The sequence below is a fragment of the Rhinoraja longicauda genome, chromosome 12 (assembly GCF_053455715.1).
Source record: "Rhinoraja longicauda isolate Sanriku21f chromosome 12, sRhiLon1.1, whole genome shotgun sequence".
Taxonomy (NCBI): domain Eukaryota; kingdom Metazoa; phylum Chordata; class Chondrichthyes; order Rajiformes; family Arhynchobatidae; genus Rhinoraja; species Rhinoraja longicauda.
Window position 1 is genome coordinate 15,385,520 of NC_135964.1, and position 4,446 is coordinate 15,389,965.

A 4,446-nucleotide genomic window follows, 5' to 3' on the forward strand; every position below is an offset into this window, starting at 1 on the left:
TAAACAACAGAAATAAAAGATTGTACATATGTAGGTGGAATCACGATGGCTCTTTTACCTCGGAATCACTAGGTTTACATGGGCGGCACAATGACGCAGCGGTAGAGTCGCTGCTTCACAGCGCCAGAGACCCAGGTTCGATCCTAACTACGGATACTGTCTGTATGGAGTCTGCGTGTTCTTCTTGTGACCACGTGTGTTTTCTACAGGAGCTCCAGTTTCTTCCCACACTCCAAAGACTAGTAGGTTGATTGTTAAAAAAAAAAAGTTAATTGTCCCTAGTGTATAGGACAGAACTATTATATGCGTGGTCAGTGTGGACTCAATGGGCCGAAGGGCCTGTTTCTGTGCTGCATCTCTAAAGTCACCGACCCCATATAGACAATAGACAATAGACAATAGACAATAGACAATAGGTGCAGGAGTAGGCCATTCAGCCCTTCGAGCCAGCACCGCCATTCAATGCGATCATGGCTGATCACTCTCAATCAGTACCCCGTTCCTGCCTTCTCCCCATACCCCCTTACTCCGCTATCCTTAAGAGCTCTATCCAGCTCTCTCTTGAAAGCATCCAACGAACTGGCCTCCACTGCCTTCTGAGGCACAGAATTCCACACCTTCACCACTCTCTGACTGAAAAAGTTCTTCCTCATCTCCGTTCTAAATGGCCTACCCCTTATTCTTAAACTGTGGCCCCTTGTTCTGGACTCCCCCAACATTGGGAACATGTTTCCTGCCTCTAATGTGTCCAATCCCCCTAATTATCCTATATGTTTCAATAAGATCCCCCCTCATCCTTCTAAATTCCAGTGTATACAAGCCTAATTGCTCCAGCCTTTCAACATACGACAGTCCCGCCATTCCGGGAATTAACCTATTGAACCTACGCTGCACGCCCTCAATAGCAAGAATATCCTTCCTCAAATTTGGAGACCAAAACTGCACACAGTACTCCAGGTGCGGTCTCACCAGGGCCCGGTACAACTGTAGAAGGACCTCTTTGCTCCTATACTCAACTCCTCTTGTTATGAAGGCCAACATTCCATTGGCTTTCTTCATTGCCTGCTGTACCTGCATGCTTCCTTTCAGTGACTGATGCACTAGGACACCCAGATCTCGTTGAACATCCCCTCTTCCTAACTTGACACCATTCAGATAATAATCTGCCTTTCTATTCTTGGGACAATATCACATGATTGTCCCAATATCATTCAATTATCTGTGTTGAATATACTTGAAGTTACTCCAGCACTTTGTGTCTATCTACTTGTACTTCTAGATCTCTTTGCTCTAGAACGCTCCTCATGGCCCTACCATTCACTGTGAAGGTTCTGCCCTGGTTTGACTTTCCAAATTGCAACACTTTGCAGTGAATGTCTGCTCTTGGCAACTCTTCAATTCATCTCTCAGAAAACAATCCCTTTTTTTTCTCACAATGTATTGGACTGATCCATTTGTGCTGTTTTACGTCAATTAGAATTCTGTATTTAATTTTCACTCACAAAAATCAAATGTATCCTGGGGTTTCATCTCAAAATAAAGGTATCAGGGAAGCAGCTTAATCTTCCTTCAGCATTTTACTAAAACTAAATATGTAAGAAAATATGATTTAATTATAAATATTCCTCAACTGCCCCAATCCTGCTATTTTCACAGAGCTGTTATCGGCTATTAATCAGAAAGCAATGGGTCTTTGGCTTCTTGTCTACTGTATGTGTGTATCAGGCGTGACATTTCTGGAATATCAGCTTTTGCTCATTTGGGTTTGCCAGGCGGTAGTGGTTTGTAAAACATAACACATTTATCCAGTCAGCCCCTCAAAGGTAATTTGTTGATATGTGGTGGTTTTCAACCAATAATCTATATTATTGAGTGGGAGCCGATGACTCTTTTATATCATGGTCCTCACAGGGAAACCATCAACATAAGTCAAGTCAAGTCAAGTCAAATTTATTTATTTGTCACATACACATACTCAATGTGCAGTGAAATGAAAGTGGCAATGCCTGCGGGTTGTGCACAAAATAATTACAGTTACAGCATATAAATAAAGTTAATAAGTTACTAAACACAGCACAAAAAGTGTCGACAAAAATTTAGTCTCTGGGGTTATCAAAGTTGACAGTCCTGATGGCCTGTGGGAAGAAGCTCCGTCTCATCCTCTCCGTTTTCACAGCGTGACAGCGGAGGCGTTTGCCTGACCGTAGCATCTGGAACAGTCCGTTACTGGGGTGGCAGGGGTCCCTCATGATCTTGCTTGCTCTGGATCTGCACCTCCTGATGTATAGGTCCTGCAGGGGGACGAGTGTAGTTCCCATGGTGCGTTCTGCCGAACGCACTACTCTCTGCAGGGCCATCCTGTCCTGGGCAGAGCTGTTCCCAAACCAGACTGTAATGTTGCCGGACAGGATGCTCTCTACAGCCCCAGAGTAGAAGCAATGAAGGATCCTCAGCGACACTCTGAATTTCCTCAGTTGTCTAAGGTGGTAAAGGCGCTGCTTAGCCTTACCCACCAGTGCGGCAATGTGCGTTGCCCACGTCAGATCCTCTGCGATGCGGACTCCCAAGTATTTGAAACTGCTCACCCTATCCACAATAGACCCATTTATCTCCAGTGGCGTGTACGTCCTTGGATGTTTAGCCCTTCTGAAGTCCACAATCAGCTCCTTTGTTTTAGTGACATTCAAGAGGAGGCTATTGTCCTGACACCAGAGTGCCAGATCAGCCACCTCCTCCCGGTAGGCCTTCTCATCGTTGCTGGAGATCCGGCCCACCTGAAGAAGTGTTCCAAGCCAAAACATCACTTATCCATGTTCTCCAGAGTTGCTGCCTGGCCCACTGAGTTACTGCAGAATTATGTGTCTATCTTTGGTATAAACCAGCATTTACAGTTCCTTTTTATTACATTATAACATTAGGAATGTCATTGGTTCTTGGACATTTGGAAAATCCTCTTCAGTTAGGTTTAGTTTTAGGTTTAGGTTTATGACTATCATCTGTACTGAGGCACAGTGGCACAGCGGTAGAGTTGCTGCCTCACAGCCCCAGAAACCCAGGTTCAATCTTGTCTACAAGTGCTGTCTGCACAGAGTTCGCACATTCTCCATTCTCCATTCTCCATGGGTTTTCTCTGGGTGTTCCGTCCAGTTCCACCCACATTCCAAAGACGTGCAGGTTTGTAGGTTAATTGGCTATAAATTGCCCCTAGTGTGTAGTGCAAAACTGGGATAACATAAAAACAGTGTATGGGGATCGCTGGTCGGCACAGACTCAGTGGGCCAAAGGGCCTGTTTCCACGCTGTACCTCAAAACTAAATTAAACTGGCAGCTTAGTTTTGCATGCTGTCCAATGAAATCAGATAATGATACACATGAATGCATCAAATCCGATGCAAGTACAATAGGTAGAGAATAGGTTTAAAAGAGTAGTTTAAACAATTGTATCAGATGACAGTAGATCCTCGACGGGGACCAGCAGGCAAAGAGTTGCTATGCTCTGGCACTATGTTGGTGACAGCCGGCTGATAGCGTCCTTTGGCTGGACCTCTGCCAGTTCATTCTGTTGCCTGCAAGTTACATTTCAAAACAAAAATCTGCCACTGAGTTACTCCAGCACTTTGTGTCTTTTTTTGGTTCATTGCTTTGCGGTGTTTGTGCAGTGTCTCAGATCTCCTGCAGAGGGTGCTGTATTCAAATCTTCCCAATTATCAAACCCAGTTGAAAATCTGTCTGTCAATTCAAATGTTAATGCATGTCTCCTCCATTTTTTTTCTCCGCTCCCTTCAAAATCTGAGTCATTTTGTAATCCTGTAACGGTTTGATTGAACTTAAACAAACATTTTCTTGCAAACTTGAAATTCCACTGCCACATTTTGCTGAGAACAGTATCCTCATTGTCACAATTATACCTGTGGTTGTCAAAATGTTTACTATGCTTTGTTCCAGCACATTACCCAGAGAATAGAAATGGAGGAAAGGAGAGCTTTTGGTTTATTCATGGAGAGATTGAGATTGGCTTTCATAGTTGGGCACCAGGAGAGTTCTTGCCAGGACTCAGAGTTTCACAGGAAGAGAAAGTATCAATAACATGTTCATGCATTCAACATTTTGAAGACACAAGGAACTGCAGATGTTGGAATCTTGAGCAAATCACAAAGTGCTGGAGGAACTTAGCGGGTCAGTCAGCAGCTGTGGAGGGAATGGACAGATGATGTTTTGGGTTGGGGCCCTTCTTCCCCACCTTGTAGTATAGGGGAACAAGCTGGCTAAGCGAAGTGGGGTCACAACAAGGCCTGAGAAATGATGGGTGGATACAGGTGAAAGAAAGGGGATTGATTGACAGGTGGGTGGAGCTGATATAACTGACATCCAGGTCCACCTCTGATTTTCCAACAACTGGTCATCCGACCTCCTTTAATCAGGAAAAAATCACAAGAGTGCACTTGA